The sequence below is a fragment of the Strigops habroptila genome, chromosome 5, assembly GCF_004027225.2.
Source record: "Strigops habroptila isolate Jane chromosome 5, bStrHab1.2.pri, whole genome shotgun sequence".
NCBI classification, from domain to species: Eukaryota; Metazoa; Chordata; class Aves; order Psittaciformes; family Psittacidae; genus Strigops; species Strigops habroptila.
The window spans coordinates 21,384,868-21,403,154 of record NC_044281.2 but is presented as its reverse complement, the minus strand read 5'-3'; the positions used below and the strand labels follow the sequence as shown (position 1 = coordinate 21,403,154).

The 18,287-nt window shown below is 36.5% G+C and overlaps 1 protein-coding gene across 8 annotated transcripts in view; it reads left to right on the top strand.

Moving 5' to 3' along the window:
* B3GALT1 (beta-1,3-galactosyltransferase 1) overlaps positions 1 to 18,287 on the top strand; it is a 202,481-nt gene that overhangs the window by 48,122 nt on the left and 136,072 nt on the right. Inside the window, exon 1 of one of the 8 annotated variants that reach the window (XM_030486619.1) lies at positions 14,115 to 14,137. The exons of the other annotated variants lie outside the window; for them this stretch is intronic. The gene's annotated coding sequence lies outside the window, so the exon portion shown is untranslated. Of the gene's footprint in view, positions 1 to 14,114; positions 14,138 to 18,287 lie in introns of those variants that run through there. 8 annotated transcript variants of the gene reach the window in all.

Sequence of the window (18,287 nt, the reverse complement as noted above, 5' to 3'; positions counted from 1 at the left end):
AAAAGATCAGAAGCGGTCTACATACTATTCCATAATTATTAGAATAGAGCTGAAGTTCTGTGTTTATAAGTTGTAACTCCCTGAATTAAATGATACCAATTAAATATATTTTAAGAAACTTGTAAGAGTTGGAAAAAAAAAAAAATCACTCATATACTGCAAAAATAGGTCTAGCCATGATTAATGCAGCGTTGTGTTTGTGAATGGATAAATAATTCATTATTCAGTGAAATAAGTGGTCTGAATATTCATAGATATTCTATTACATGTGAATTAAGTAAATATAAATGGATCTTTGGGGTAATGTTACCAATATGGCTGTGTTTTATAGTGTCTACGTGAGAAAATAAATTTGTGAGGAAAAGAGCAAGGTGAGGTCAGGCTGTGGAAAAGGCAATCAAAACCTTTGAAAGGGCACATGAAATGGAACTTGAACATACTCACATCTTGACAACGAAAGATTTTGTTTATCTTTTTGTTGGCATTTCTTTAAAAATCTCACGCTTGCCTGAAAATGTGGTTATTAATGATACCTGAATATGGTGGTGGTGGACAATAATGCTATCTTAAATCAGCATGTTGGATAACTTCATCAAAATTTTGTACAGAGAAATGTGATTCTTTTTTTCTCTTTCTTCCCTTAATGCAATCGTATGTATGGAAAGATTACATATGTACGTTTTTTATTGTTTGCTTCTCAAGGTCTTATTTAATTTGTTTGGAAAGGTCTATATACAACTGATAACGAATGATGTAAGACACATTATCAGGCAGGCAATCATTGCTTTTGACTTCATAGAACAATTGGGGAAGGGGGGAATCTGGCAAATTTTTGGTTTGGATTTCTTTTTTCTTGTTTTGACACCAAAGCTAATTTAATATACAGTGCTTGGTATTCCTTAGTTATTCCACACATAACATCTGTGAAAATCCCAGTTCACTTCATGGATGACCCAAAGAAAACAGGACACAGAAGATTTCATATTCCAGATCTTTTTAAACCAAAGCCTGAGCAGGTTTTAGAGTGAAATGAAATGTGACACCTTCTGTGAACTGAATGAGAAGTAAGGGAAGAGAGGATAAAGCCTCTTGCTTTCTTTAGTATCTCCTTTTTATGACATATTTCTCCCTCTGTAACAAGCATTTACATTTTGAGAAGCCAGAAGTCATTTTCTATAAACACATGCTGGTAGGGAGGTGTGAACTCCTTTGACATCACTCTGATCCTATTTGAATTGTCAGTGGTTAAAAGTACACTGCTACCATTCTGAATCCTTTAAGAAAAACTGAAGTTAAAGAGAAGAAGCAGACAGGAAAGTTCAAAGTGGGGAAAAAGGGAGAGGGAGAATGAGGGGAAGCAATAGAGCGCTCTCAAGTAAAGCATGGTCAGTGGGGAGACTCAAGAAGAAAGGGGGAGGTAACAGGGTGGTAATGACTAACATTCTCAATTTGCAGTGAAATGTGAGTACCTGTTATATAGGTTATCCTTCTATTCCTGTCTATTCATACAGGTCACCTCCTATGCTGGTATACCTTCCCTGCGAGTAGGATAGAAAAGTTTTTGCCTCCCCAAGAAGTAGCAAAGTTTTCTATTAAAGAGAATATTTAAATAGTGTTGTGGAGGTTTCGAGGGGGAGGGCGGATGTTCATTTTGTGTGTGTGTGTTGATTTGTTTGGGTTGGGTTTTTATTTTTTTTATATATTATATATATGTATGCATATATATGCACACATACACATATGTATATGTGTATAAATTCATAGAATTATATAGGTTGGAAAGGAGCTTTAAGATCATCAAGCCCAGCTGTTAACCTAGCACTTCCGAGTCCACCACTAAACCACATCCCCAAGTGCACATCTACACATCTTTTAAATACCTCCAGGGATGGTGACTCAACCACTTCAGGCAGCCTATTCCAGTGCTTGACAACCCTTCTGGTGAAGAAATTTTTCCTAATATCCAGTCTAAACCTCCCCTGGCACAACTTGAGGCTGTTTCCTCTCGTCCTACCATTTGTTATCCAGGAGAAGAGACTGACCTCCACATTACTACAACCTCCTTTCAGGTACTTATCGAGAGCAATAAGGTCTCCCCTGAGCCCCCTTTTCTCCAGGCTAAACAACTCCAGTTCCCTCAGCTGCTCCTCGTAAGACTTGAATATAAATGTGTATACAAACATAAATGTGTATGCAAACATATAATATACATATGTATATGTAATGCATTTTGCATGAATTTGCATGCATATATTTTCAGAAACCAGATATTCTTACTTTCATTAACTGGCACCCTTTTAGAATGTGAAGTTGTTGCCTGGGACTGTTGCCCCATTTCAGGGTCTATTTTTAAAGACAATATCTAGATAACAAATAACAGGTAGCAACTTCTGTTTGTGTATGCTGGCAGTTTTAGGGTCATGTAGAGCTAAAAGAAAGTTTGTACTTTGCAAACTTTATTCTGAACACAATGCAAGTGCAAGTCTAAAAAGTTGCTGGAATTGACATGCTAATTACTATTTTAAGTCATAATATGTTAGCATATATTTAGTGTGATTATTATGGTTTTTTGTAATTCATATGTTCTTATAGTAGCAATTTCTAGTACTACAGAGGTGATATATTTTACAAGCTTCATAGAGACCATGATTTCTTTAAACCAACAAAATAATGTTAATTTAAAATAACTAGTCTACTATGTGTTATTATAAAGAGTGGACCCCTGTGGTGGGTAAATCACTTTTCTATATACATTTCCAAGGTAGTATGTAGCTCTCAGAGTGCCTCCTGAGTATAATACTGCCAGCTCCTGGTTATCAGAATTATGTCTTCATGTAAGTTAGCAGGGAATTAAAAAAATCACTTACGCTTCTATGCCCTCTGTTTGGCACTAAGTGTAACAATTCTGTTTACCATGGATTTTATAACTTCACCTAATAATCTTCAAAACTGAATTCTCGAACAGCTCTAAGTCAGGCTGAAAGAGGTCTTCCAAAGAGTTGAGCTCCCTCTCGTTGGTGGATATGCACTCAGCTGTAGTTTAATCTACTCTAGAGGCTAATTGGCTAACTGGAAGCAAGAAAGAACCCCATCATGTCTCAAAGGCTTTTAGCCCAAAGAACGAGAATGTACGATGGAGTAGTAAATGAGTGTCAGGGCATTAGGGTGATTTTATACTTTCCATTTTTCAAAGGGGAGTGGAGTCCTTTGCTTGACTAGAGAGACAGGACCTCTCAAGCTGAAAAAAGGAGGTCTCGGTAGAGACAAAGTTGAGAACTTCAGCTCTATGTAATTGAACTGATTGAAACACTGTCTTGTTTTAGCTTGGTTTAAAGACACTAAACATTAACCTACAATGCACCCCAAGAGAAAGCAGCGCTGTACTCAAAATAACTACGGACGGTTAAATCATGTTGAAATCAGCTGACTTACTAGTCATGTGGGAGACAATAATGTGGGGGTTTTTCAGTGTTTCCTGTAGTGTATGTGAACTAATCCATCGCTCATCTAATTTCTTAAATTATCTTAGAGGTTGAGAATAGCATTTTAATTACATTCCTCATTTACCTAATTTAGTTAATCAAATATTAAAATATTACTATGACAGATACTGCAATAATATGAAAGCATTTAGCATCAAATATCACTTCATTAAAAGCAAGTTTTAATTTTTCATATTCCTCCTGTGTCTCACAGGAAGCAACAACAATACTAGAGGATCAGTAACAACAAAAGGCGTTGATTCAGGTTTCACATTTTCTTCTAGCATGTGGCAAATGCTACTGTGTTGTATAATACCAGAAGACAAGAGGTAAAGCAAGTGTAGTTTCTTCATATTTAGATCTGCCAGTCTAAAATAAATTATTCTTAGCAAAACTTGTTTTTAGAAAACAAACAGCATTGGACAAAGTGGCTTAATACAGAAGCCTCAAGCAGACGTTCACCACCCTCTACCAGAAGGAAAGGTAATTCTGCCATTCTCCGCTTACTGTTGGAAGTTTGCAGTGCTATCCAATGGTTACATCTACTGTTAGAGCTTGTAATACTTCTCAGACAACAAAAATGCTTTAGTAATCTTTGCATCTATTCTTCAGAATTTCTAGATCTAGCTTTTGATAAATTGGGTCCTGTAATTGTGTTGTTTTCATGAGAGGAGGATTCTTGGAATCCAAATATCCCCATTCTGTCTTATCTAATGTACAGAACCCAAACTCTCACTCTTTGGAGGCCTTCCTGTGGATTGGTTTTGGGTCTGCCTTTACACTACTGGCAATTACTTTTGTGTCACTCATTTACTCTAAAACAGAGCCTAAAAATTAAAGGCTCCTATGTGTGTAGAGACTTATCAGGACTCTGACGATGGACAGTGGTTTCTTTCATTTTCATTACACTACTACATAAAGCTCTTGAGGTTGACAGTGGAAAGTTAGAATTGGCTGCCAGGTTGGTTAGAGGAGGAGGAACACTACAATACAAATAGCAATGATTTTGTCAAGTGTATAAGAGAGATGCATGTAATGGTGAACATGAGATGATACATGTATCAAGATGTAAATTTACTTAACTAAAAGACAATAATTTGAAGACATTGGAAAAATTGATGGAGTGTAGTAGCTGTGAAGACTTTTTCCTGTTCCTTAACTGAAGCAGCATTGGCTGGACAGACGTAACACAGCACCATGTATGCCAGCTAGGTACAACCCTGGAAAATTGCTTGTTCTGCAGCAAGCAAGCTAGATGATAAGCTACGTAGTGTGATATAAATTTACTTGCTCGAAAAACGAAAGTTGGTTTGAGAACTCTGTTACACTGATTTCAAGATAGCCAATGAAGAAAAATGTCATGGTATTTGCCCAGATGTCTTGATTTAAACTTGGCTCATCTGGCAAAACTGTTACTAGCATAAGAGTGTCATGATTTCACTCAGTAAACGCTTAACAGGTATTATTAGGAAATCAGCTGGAGCGTTTTGGAACAGAACAATTCAATGAGCCATTGAGGGAAGAATAACCTCCAGTAGAAGAGTTAGTAATAGTTGCAAGTAACTTGCTACTGGCTCTCTAAATTTTGATATATTTGCCTGTCTCATCCATCTCGGAAGATATATAGGACGTAAAACCTACTATTTTTTTCTCATTTTGCTAACACTTCAGTATTAGATAATGTACATGAAGATCTAAATGATAAATGTTGGCTTTTGATACAAAGTTATAGGGCATTGACGTTTTCTTCACAGAAATAATTATCAAAAAAATATAAAAGGCAGAAATGAAACCAGTCTGAATTCCTTTTTGACATAAAAGAGATTACCAATTTAAATTACATTTTCTAAAAGTAATTCACAATAAACTGCTACTTAGAACACTAACTTGCCAGTTAAATATAACTACTGTAATCCCTTATATTAACCTGGTGACTGCATGTTTTGTAATAAATATAAAATTTTAAAGTAGTGAGAATGCCAAAAGAATCTTTTCTAGTAAGGTAAGAACTAATGCTCAGAATCCATAAAGGTTTTCCTTAGCTAAGTGATAATTTTCTGATAATATCCACATTTTATAGAATGTCTATGTCAGAGTGTCCATATGCATCTTAGTTTTCCACATAATTATGCCTCATTTCGTTTAGCACAGTGATGCTTTGTCTGTGGCATGAAAAAGAATGAGCAAATGTCACTGCAGAAGGTCTGCAATCTCAAGATTCACCCACAGTAAAAATACTGGAAGCTTTGCTACCAGACTACTTTCAACATCTTACATCCAAAAAGTACTGCAGAGTATTTCCCAAGTGGAAGTGTTCCATGGTATTGGCTGAAAAGCAAGACCAAAATCCCCAAAACATGTACCAGTTAAGCCCTGTCTTTATAATTACTTGCTTTCCTCTGCTTTTTATTAGCTGTTACTGTACTTTTACCTCTCAAGAGAAATTATCAGTCTTCATTTCTTCCACCCTGAGTTTTAATTCTTACTTTAACTATTGCACCAGTCCCAATTCTAAACCCAAATTTTGATGTTCTTTTAAAATAATGAAAGTTCAAAGGATTTTCCTGTTTAGAGACGCTACACAGGAGACACCAACAGTGGTACCGATTTAGGCTACAATTTCCGGACAGGGTCAATGCATGTAAACTGTGTGTCAGGTTTGTTTAAGTACCAAAGTCATCCACAGTCATTGCATTGCTTGACTATGCCTCACCAAGGCAGTTTGATACAAGGTGGCTTTTCGATGGCAGAGACTATTTGAGAGCAAGTGACATTAATTTGTTCCAAATGGTGCTGAAGTCCACATGTTGTGGGTACATACCACACTCTCAGCATTAGACTCAGGGAGGTGTTGGATTCACTAGTATCCTTGCTAGGCTTACATCTAAAATGTTTCTCTGCTCCACTGTTTGCTAATAAAATCCATAAGCGATTGAGTATGTTTCAGAAGGAAGGTGAGAATACTAAATAGCCTGAAGCTTGCAGGATTCTCATGAAAACAACCAAGTTCTACCTCTGGCTTCAACTGATATTTCACTATTAATGCAAAATCCACCAGCTTCCGCAGCTCCATTTCAGGATAGTAACACTACAGTACACTGGTAAAAATCTGATACCATGGCAGATACAAAATACACATGTCAAGCCTCCTCGAGATTAGGCAGGGAGCTAAATCCTAAATTTGGACCTATTTTTTCTAATTCCTTCTTAATGACTCTGATAATTGGATTAATCGATATGAAGCTACTCAGATGTTTTTTGAGAGAGCACAATGTCCGGCTTAGACCCAGCTCAAAGGCAATCTCAGCACTTTGAAACCTTGGTGGAAATGGCTATCTTTCTTCAGCCCAGAATTAGGTATCAGTATTTCTAGGACAGGATGGACTTAGGCCTCCATTTCCATTCAGTGAATGCAACTGGCTACTTACAGACTGGTTACTGTAGCATTCATTTCTGAACATCTTGCAGTCCCTTTGGATACCACAGAGTAGACTTGGTACCTATTTCAGGACTGTTGTGTCTGTTAGTGATTAGGGAATTAATGAACATCTGCTCCCTGCAATTTAGTCTGGGTTCTAATAATACCAAAGAAAAGTTTAGATTTCATTTCTCTGTATTTTTCAAAGGATACTTTCCTTGCCAGGTTTTCCTCTTGTCTGTTCATCACCTTCTAGTACCCATGATGTGAAACTACTAAGTACAAATCTAGAAATATTTCTTGTAGACATTTAGTGGGGCTAGTGAGCAAATACTTCAGAAAAGTGAATAATTTAATAGCTTTTAATCTCTTTGCTCACTGTTGTCTGTGAATATATTACTTTTCCTCAAAATATAGTTTTTATTAATTTTTTCCGCTAAGGTACAGCTACGCAATGTAGTATAAGATGTAACTGAAGTATATTTACATTGATTTATCTGGTTGACATTCCTCTGTTTGACTATGCAGAACTAAACTAAAAAAGAGGGTATTAGGAAAAGTCATCTGGAAACAAATCAGTGTTCGGAGGTAGCAAAACGTTTTGTGACTTTGTAGTATTGATAATGACTGGACAGGTAGAAAGAAAATATCAAGTATTGGAAATAAACATCTGCTTAAGGACTGACTAGCCAGCATGCAGATATTTAAGTTGGCAGGGCAAAAAATTATATGTTTGAAAACATCTGTCCTAATTGTACAGAGGTTGTGTGGCAATGTGGGATTCACGTAAATGCAGGGAAGACAAATGTCCTGCGGCAATCTACAAGATGTGTCTCTTCTGAGAACTAGGTAACATGGAAGATCTAGCTCAGATATGTAGGCTGGACAATGCAGTGTATCTTGCCAAACAGAGGGAAGGTAAGAAGTACTGTTACAAGAATGATATGCACTTGAAGGAGGATTGCAGTAAGAAATCTCTGTTAGCACAACAGTACAGCGAGGATAGGGTACCTCTCAAATTACGAATTTCAGCTGGATCCACAGAATGTAGATTTTAACAGAGAGGGAAACTTGAAAGGTAAAGAGATCACAAGTGCAGCTTGTCTCTGAACTACCACAGAAGTTATGTTTAGAACTAGAATAAATCTGAATTTGCCTTTGAGTATTATTTAGGTGACAAAGGTGATGAATGAATAGAAGCATGGAGGTGCAACGTCATCTCAGAATTTCATTTTGATGGTTTCTAAATATAGGAATGTTTAATATGAACAGAGTGTCTGTGCATACTTGCCTGTACACTGGAGGCAAATGTAACCGAGAGGCAAAAGACAGTGAGTTTTTAACCCCTAGAGGTTGTATTATTTGTTAAACACAACAGGAATTTAAATTATTTTCCAATTAATAAATGTATACAGGCTGCACTGAGAGAATATTTAGGTCTTGGGAGCTAGAGGAAGAATATACAGATGTACAAATTACATTATGCTGTCATTACAAATGTAATGACAGCATAACGAATGTAAAATAATAACATTTTGAGACTCATTATACATAGATGAGAGTTCAGTATAGTTAAGAATACCCACGTATTCTTGACCTTTCTTTGAAATACGGAAATGGTGCTTAGATGTGAACTTCATTATGGTCTCTAGTGAGATATAGCTATTCATTTTTAAACTGATTAATTTAGGTTAGTGTTGATGAAAGACTTCATAGGACTAAATATGGAGATCTCATGGGCAAGCGTACTGTTTTATAAGCAGGTATCACCTGCTTAACTAAATGTTTATAAGTAGCCATTTTGTCAAGTTTTTCTATATACAAAATAATAATTAAGTAGAAAATGTAAAAATTAAATTGTGTTATTCCATACATTGAACTTGGCTTTTAGTCTTTGTTATGAAACGTGCTTCCTTAGAAGCACAGGTACAATTAAAGAACCATCATCTTGAACAGCAGATGGACAGAAGCAAGCAGGCTGTTCTTCAGGATATGAAAAATTAGAAAGAAAATGACACGTATGGGTTTATCTAATAAAATGTTTCTTGTAAACTATAAAAGGCAGGAATATGGAAATCATGGGCTGGGCAGTCCTGCAGGAAAATTATCTGGATTTGTACAGACTGAGACCATCACTGGGAGTTTCAGTCTAAACAGCAGAGTTTGGAAATTACAGGAAATAGAACAGGTTTTAATCCTAGAGATTAGGCATGGCGTTTAGATCATTTGGTGCAAACTGCTGTGCCGTGGCTGTTTTGTGCCTATTGTGTGAATAAATGGAGAACAGAAATAAAATGGCTTATTGGCCATTCCAGCAGAGTGTTTTAAAATTATAAAGTAGGAATTTTTGCAGCTTTCTGTATGTGCTTTCTAGTGAAGTGATACATGCAAAATATAATAAATTAAAATTTTTAGTTTATAATTAGTTTACTGTATAGGCAGAAATTAAGAAAAACAGATAATGTGTTTATAGTACAAAATTCAGGAGTAATTTCAGTGTTTAGAAAAATTATAAAAATTAACTCTATACAATTATTACTTCATTTACACTATGTCTCTTGGAGCATGTAGAATCCAACCAGATGTCTTGTATTAATTTGAGTAGATGGGAGTGATAAATTTTCAAAGCTCTGCTGACCTTGTAGTAGCTATCGCAGATTGCCGTACCTGAAGATCTTATCCCTTTCATTTTATGGATAATTTTCTCTTTGTCTAAAGGTCAAAATCAGTCTGCTTGATAAGCAACTTAAAATTAAAAGCTGTAATAACAGTTCAGTAAAGTTCTGTCATTCTGCTGCATGAAGTGATTAAATATACGTAAGTGTATGATTAAATTTTCTACTTACTGATCTTCATGTGTTAAAGGAGTCTGAAAATACCCCACGCCACTGTCAGAATAGCATATACGAATACACTTTATAACGTAGATTTACTGATGCTTGTAAGTTTTGGGCTGTGTTTTCTTTTAAATAGATTGTTTTTCATGGGACTTAACTCCAATGTCTTAACTATAACTTAATGCAATACTTGTTCTGAAGCAGTAAGATGATTTTTTAAATAGACGTGTTCATCTTTTCATGTTGAACTCAAGTTTCTGAATCCTCCCAATAGAATAATCTATCCTACAGGGTTTACTCATATTATTCTGATTTGTATCATACAATTGTCTTAACACTACAAGGTATGGATATAACAGTATCAGTACAAACAATACTTTAAAGGATAAATTTACTCATGATGAACTACGTTAGAAAAGCTAAAATAAAATTTTTAAAAAGCAAATTTTGTGCAGTGAGGAGGTTTAGTTAGTATAAATAACTGTATCTTATTGTTAATAACACTAAGTGTGTAAAACTTGGAAGTAAAACCCAATTTCTGAATGGATAGAAGAAAATCTGCCAGATTTGTTCATGCATACCTTTCTGCCAAGGGAAAAGTCAGGAACAATTAATCTGATAAAATTTGATTTAAATCTGTTCAGATTTGTTAGAGGATTTTTTAAAGATTTTACTTGAATTTGAACTCAGATTTATATCATGGTCAAACATATATAGGTTTTATATTAGACCATGTTTTTCAGGGAAAGCTTAGTCCTTCTGTGAGGGTCTATGTGCAGGCAACAACCCATGTGTTGAGAATCAAACATTGCTACTCTGTTATTAAGTACAATTTTACTTGGAGAGTAACGTTAGGAAGACTTCTTTACTTTGGCTGCACTTTTACATAATCTGCCTTGTTGAGGTTGTTGAATGAACTGAATTTATTCCATATTTAGTATGGAATGTAATTTCCTGGGAAACTCAAACTGGAAGACAAAAATCCATTAACCTGGGCAATGTGAATTATTTATATAAAAAAATGTATTACCAGAAGCAAAGGTGAACTAAAAAACCTCTCTCATTGGAATCCATTTACTCAGTTGCTCAGGTATAGCATACTCTAGTACATGCTAGTATGTGTTTAAAGGTACAATACAAACTTCAGTACACGTTGACAAGGTGGCAGCAGTTCAGCCCCAAAAGAAATCTTGGAGCTTCAGCTTGCTGTGCCTTTTCACTTGGCCTAAATCCCTTGATCTGCATCTTAACCTGGGATGCTACAGAGAAGGACAGCGGAGGGCTGAGAACACTGCGTTTGAGGCACCCGCAGCTTTCTCTAGCCTAAAGACTTAAGGAAGAAAACTTGGTGTTCCGTATAATAGGCCAGAACATGAACAACAGGGGTAAGCAATACATAAAGGGAACCTTTGTAACATTGACAATATACACAGTAAAAGCATTCAAAAGCATGATATGGGTTAAAAGATTGTATGTAGGAAGCTGGGGCAAGGAAGCAAACCTATCAGGCCTAAACGATGATTCCTGCCAACATTATTCCTGTGCTTATATATTCACTTCTATTCAGGTTTCTTTACTGCTCCCTTTACTGATGGTTGAGTGCTTGGCATAAGCCCTGCCAGCACATTCAAATCTTTGAGGGAGCAACACTGAGCCTCTCTGTCAGAAATCCTGCTTCTTCAAAGCCCTAGGCAGGTCATGAGCGAGTGTGATAGCTGCCCAAGCAGCACAGGCACAGATTAATGATTACCTTGTCCAGTTTCTGGCCATTCTAACACAGCCCTGTGCGGCTGCTGGATGCCGTCCAGTCAGCAGTTTTCCATTCCAGGAAGCTGTGGGTAGCTGTGAAGAAGCACAAATCGCAGCTATCTGTGCTTGGCCTGTGCAATAACAGCCCATGGTTGAAAACCAGTCAAACATAAAAGAAACCCAGGGATTTGGCAATGCTGTTTACACTGGTGTCTGACATCTCTGCTGTTCGTTAGGGCACTTGGCTAAACATGCTGAACATTTTTGTGATTATAGCATGATATTTCATTCATATTAATGAGCCAAGTTTGTGCTGTGTGGAGATCTACTGTACCAAAAAAAAAAAATTAAAACTAGTGCCTGTTAATTAATGTTATTCCAGCTACTAATTTAGTGCCTGTTTCTTTGATATAATCTGCCCAAATTCGTAACTGATCATGCATAACAGATCCAACCCATTTGTTGTGACTGATTAAATCAGGGGTTTCTTAATGCTAACAAATGTCAGCTATTAGATTTGAACTTCTGTCCTTCTACTTGAATTTTGCGGGAGGTTCTTTAAACTCAAGGCTTCAGTGGGGAAACAAAAAACCTTCCCAAAGTAATATGAAGACAGATGCGACCTGTACAGTTTTGCACACTCTTTTTCTTTTAATCTTCTCTATCACTGTGCTGTCAGAATATATTTAATATCATGTAAATTCTGATGTAAGAGAATTGGATTAGTTCTATATCCAGTGAATGACTTCAGTGTTTTGGAATAGTGAAGTCTTGTAGAATTCAGTTGCTGGCCCAGCATGCCATTAGCTTTGGATTATTAATGCAAATTAAAGTACATTAGCACAGAATTTAATGTAATAGAGCCTATCCTTCTTCAAAATTCCTATGACTTTGATGAAGAAAGCTGTCAAAGAAAAAGAGCCTAGTAATGGCATATATTTAAGGTTTACATGCTCCCAAATAGTAAATCAGTTTGTTACTTATCGACTGCTGGATTGGGCAAAGTTGGCAAGGTGAGGGTCAGCTGTCCAACAATTCCTGGCGTACATCAGTGTAGTAAACGTCTTTTTTTCACCAAAGCTAATGGTCATGCACATATGGTTTCCTATGCGCTCACATAGTCAGGGGAGAGACCATGTATACAAGGATTTTGTTGGGAAGAGGCCTAAGATCTTCATCCATTTCCGTTTTCTGCTACTGCTAAGGGACATTCACATTCCCACTGCAATGCTGTGAGATTCCTGGAGAACCAGGAAGACAGCAGTATTGCACTGAGCATAGCAATAATGGCAGCACAATGGTAGGGCAACAGAGGATGGAAGTTAAAGGGAGGTTGGTGGTTTGAGATTTACAGTCTTCTGTATAAGTCTTCACCTTAATCCTTACTATTTTCTTGTCCACTTACTCAATAGGATAGCTTTGGGTGTGGGGAAGAAATCTTCAGAAGTGACATAAACTGTAGTTTTGACCTGTGCCAAATGCAGCAATATGGCATAACTTCGGCAGACGTGATTTCTAAATCTGAAAACTACTAGCGTGCTAAAACAATAAAATAAAAAATGAAAAGGTTTACAGCTGCTGTGTAGCAGATTCAATGTGTAAATTTGAAATATGCCAGTAAGAAATACAAAAATATCAGTTGCACAGAACTGAGTTATCAGAACAGTGCAGCTCAAAACTGAGAATCAAAGATGACAAGACACATTGATGTACTTTTTTCGTGGCCAGAAGAATCATTTCTAGGATAGAGAAATAAAATATAAAGTAGTCATATGATATACCAAGGATCTATGATATCCAGGAGCATATTTTTCTTCTATGCCTGTTTATCTGAGGTGCTAATTGAGGGTAAAATCAGCAATTATTGTGGTTGATTGGCTAGAATCAGAATAGGGCTTAGCAATTACAAATGCCAGAAATATAAGAGCTGACATATTTGTACATATAGAGGTTTTTTTTGGACATTCAGGCCACATCTAATACCAAATAAAATTAGCTCCAAGGTCATTCATCAGTCTAGAGATGAAGACGTTAGTGGTTTTCGTGACTACAAGGTCACGATATTTTAAGTAAATCATCTACCACCAAATGTAGTTTAAGGGAACCCAGTAATATGTAACCCACAGCTCCACTAAATGCTCCACTAAAAGCTCTAATCTTGCTTGCAATTAAAACTTACCCAATAATACTATTGCTTATAAATGACCTGCATTAACAAGGGAAGTGAAATATGATGAAGTGGTTCGTTCACTCTGACTGCTACAAGTAATGCTGAACAGTTTAGATTTGATCCATGCCTATCTTGTAAACAAACAGTTGTTTATTTTTTTAACTTATTCAGATAGGGGAGTAGACTCATTTTGCTGTTTGTTCATTTGTAGACTCATTTTGCTCAATTTGCTGTTATTTTTTCACAGTCTTATGTCTAGAGATAGATGTTTCAAATTATATAGCGCCATCACTCTCTGATAACATTTGAACAAAGTTTTCTCAAGGAGACATGCACAGCCAGGGCCCACAAGTGAAAAGATGATGGAAAAAGGCATCAGCAGCCTCACACCGACCCCGGCACTGGCAAGTTTGATCCTGAAGATCACTACTAAAAAAAGGAACTACACAGAATATAGATGCATCTCCAAACATCATTCCAGGTAATTCTTGAAAGGAAGGACCTAACAGCAAGTCTCCGGGAGAAAATTTTCTTCAGGAGGCAGGTCGCACAGATAGCAGAACCTGAAGGAAGGAGCAGCCTGGTATCCTATACTAGCATTGGAGGCCTGTTGTGTCACTTCAAGCACCTGACATTACAAAAGAAGTAAAAAATACCATGAATATTGAATTACTAGGAACTGAAAAAAAAAGAACTTTACTCCCCTAAGTCGCTACAGTAATACTGCAGTTATTTAAATATCAGCTGTCTAGCAGATGTGGTAGCTGGAGCATGCTGTGTTAGAAGAGGCCTCATAAGCTTTGTGTGACTTTGTGTACCCTTTTCTCCTGTGTGACACTGCAAGACCCAGTAAAAGCAGAAGGCTTGATCAAAATGTGTGAGGAATCCAGAAGCAGAACAATTTTTGTACATAAAGATGCTTTGGATTCCAAAGTCAGTTTTGATGACACATTTTGGAGAGCAGTCATGTCATATCACAGTTTGACAGATACAGCCAGAACGTACTCTCTGACATAAGCTTTCTGCTGATCACGTACTTGCAGGAGGATTTGGTAGCACGGAGGAAAAGAGGAGATAGAAGATACTTAAGATAAATGCTACTCCAATGGTGATTGTTATTCTTTGAGATGTTATGCTTAGAATGGATCACGGAATCTGCTTCCCAATACATTAGGATGTAGACAGTAAGGGAAACCTGGAAGGTTTTGCCTTTCCAGACTTTTATATCTTTACACAGAAGCAGAAACTGCACAGGGTACTTTTGTGTGCCTAAGTTGCTGTTCCGGGGTCTCCAAGCTTGCTCAGATGAGGGACAAAGGTCCTGTATAGTAGAAGTCATACTGGCAGCAAGATCTTCAACCACTACAGCTTTTCTAATGTAAAGATGCAAAAAAATGTGGTGCATGAGGCAACCTGTTTTCAAGAGGGAAATGGGATAGTAGAAATCATCTGCTATAGTTAAGGCAAATACAGCATCTAGTCATTTATCATTAGTAGAAGGCAATGATACACCTGAAAACTTCATTCTGTATTTGGCCAGTTATTACTGAAGGAACCCAAGTATAGAGAAAAACTGTAAATGCGTTTCAGATTTTATTTGCTTTGCCGGAGACATTCTGAATAGCAAAGACCTGATGCAGCAAATACGCTCTGAAGGGTGGTGCAAGGATAGATTTAATGATGTTTGCATGATAACTTGATATTAAAATAAGGATAAAAATAGAGAAGAATAATAGCCACTCTTTAAAAAAATCCATTTAGTATGCCAAGTGTGTCTAAACCCATGCTTAGTGCTAAAACATTTGTTTTCTTATAGGTGTCTATGAATAAATAAGGCACAACTTTCAGAAAACAATGGCAATGTTAAGCTTTCCTAAGGAAATTACTAACTCCGTCTTACATTGTGGGTTGTTTTTTTTTTTTTAATTCTTTTTTAAAACTAAGTTCAAGTGGAAGGACATCAAAACTATAGCTGCAATATTTCTGTGACCGTAAAGGCAGTCAGTGTGTTAGTGTGAAGCAAATTGTATGTTAAGACTGATCAAATTTGTGGGCAAGGACACTCCAGGCAGAGCTAAAATCTAAAGCCAGAAGGGTGTTTTGTCAACAACAATAATCCCAGATTATGCCTGTCTGTTCAAAATTATACAGGAAAGATTACAGGCGTGAGGTCTATGAAAAAATATGTTTTTGAAAACTCATTCTGTTTCTGATCCTCAAGATGATAAATGCACTGCTTTGAGTTTCAATAAGGAGATTCTAGAGTTTCAGTAAGGGCGAGGATGATCTCACAGGGGAACATTTTAAATGAACAGATATTCCAATATAATTTTTTAAGACAAATGTTGATTTTTCATTTTATGACTATGTTCTTTCTGGAAAAGTTTATACCAACCCCATACATAGAGAGGCCGGGAAAGGTAGTATTATTACTTGGGAAACATTTGTAGATGAAACTTCTTTTAATAGGCAGCAAGTTATTGCAGTATGTTATGCAAAGGTTCTTAAATTCAAGTGTAAGTGCACAGACAGAAGACAGGAGGACTTACAAAAACAAATTAAGGTAGTGTAACACAGTTTCACTCATCTAGGTAGCCTGGATGTGTAAACTCCTTTATATTTAGCATCAGTAATGGATTTACTGAAGTGTGGTTCTATATTTTCTTTGTTCCAAAGGTTTCTCTTTTTGCTCCTTTTGCTAGACATCTCAAAACATGAGCATTGGTAGCAGAAAACCCATCAGTAAATCAGCTTTACAGAGCAAATGCAGAAATACTGGAGGAAGTAAACTTAGGGACAAACTCTATACTCCTCCATTTTTCCAGATATTAGAGAAATATTTTTTGGTGACATACATAGACAATCTTGTTACTACGCAAGCTGCTGGAATTGACTGTAATCATTGTGCCATTGTATAAAGGTAGAGAATAATTTTTTCTTTGATGAATGGAAAGCAGCAGTTAAAGGGAAAATTGTTTTCTTTTCATAGGATATTATTGACAAAGCTGAGGAAACAACAAGTCTTAGGCCATGAAAATGAGTATTTTAGGTTTGGAACATGAATGATAAGACAAGGAATCCCAAAGCACTTCACACAGGAAGAGAGAATATTGCCTACTCTCAAAACATTCTTACTCTATGGATTTCCCTGAAAGCTCCTCTTAAATCATTATTAAAGTGGCCAGAATGCAATACTTCTAGGAAAACAGGGAAACAATCACTAGACATGTTGTCAAAATATTGAAAAAAGACAAAGAGCAAAAATGAGTTGGATGCACTGTTTTATCCGAAGCAATGTGTTTATAGAGGAATTCTTTCATTATGTCAAAATGGAATACAGTAATAATTGTAAAAATATAAATATATGCATAAATGTATTAGGGAGTCTTGTAAATATTAAGAAGTGCACACATTTTTTTGTCACACTGGAAAGAGCCCTCTACGTTTTAATAATCTTTCAGTCAGGTTGTTAAGAAATATATAACACTACATGCTTGTAGTTTGAAAACCAAATCATGTAAAATTGTTTCAATAATGGAAACTGTAGGTGCATCAAACCCAAAAGTTGCATCATTAAAGGTGCTTAAGCATATTCCGAACAGAACTTTGCATTTCTGAGTATGAAAACCTGTGCAAAAGCACGTAGAACAAAAAATGTAGGAGATTCCTATGGAGTGTTAGCTTTAGGTTACTTCTCTCCCCATTTATGTTGAGAATGAGGCTGCTGGCTAGAGGTGTGAAGCAGGCCCTGCCTCTTCCTGCTTATATAGCAGTTGCTTGTTGGTTTCGGTTTTTTTCCTCTTTTGTGAAGTTTTAACCTGCCATTTTGGTCTAAGTAAGTCACACCAAGAACAGAGGTGAGACTTTTTTCAAATGCCTGTATCTTTAACAAATCCTTCAGCGTTTGTAAAAGTGCCACATTCTGTGATAGCTTTCTTCTTGGGTGTTTTTTTTTTTTCTTCAAATTGCTTTATTCCCTTTCTGTTGCAAGGGGAATTATGCAAGTGTGTGTGGATAAACATAGGTTTAAATCATGTATGTCATACATTCTTCTGGGCAGTTGCAGCTGCATTTCATAACCTGATTTTAGGTTTGAGTGTGAAGCATCATAGACAGCCTCAAGGCTACAGAATTTACCTAAGTCCTGGACAACTACTTTCACTGATTAAGATGTTGAAAATTTTTATTTCCTTTCAAGTCTGTTCTTCTCACTGTCCTGACCCTGGCTTCTTAGGGTTCAGCTTTAACCTGTCTTCCTTCCTCTCTGTATATATATTTTAGGTAGATATTATGCAAATTAAAAGAGAGCCTGCCATTTCTGTCTAGCTGGCAGGTCCCACATCTCGTGCAAAAACCTTATAAGTATATAGCAACTTAGAACATCAGTGTGGGTTTCTACTTTTTGTCATTGTCTGCATTTGTTTCTTTCTTTTCTCAATGGGGTGAGTGACAAGGTCTTAAATCTTCTACTATACATCTTCCCACAATTTCCATGCTATCAAGGCTTTTTTCCCCTTGGCTCCCCCCAAAATGACAACACCCATTAACTTTCATTAAGCCAGGAAATCCATGAAAAAATCCTTGTAGGATTTCTGTTAGAAATCCAAGCTGAAGAAACAGAACAGCATGAA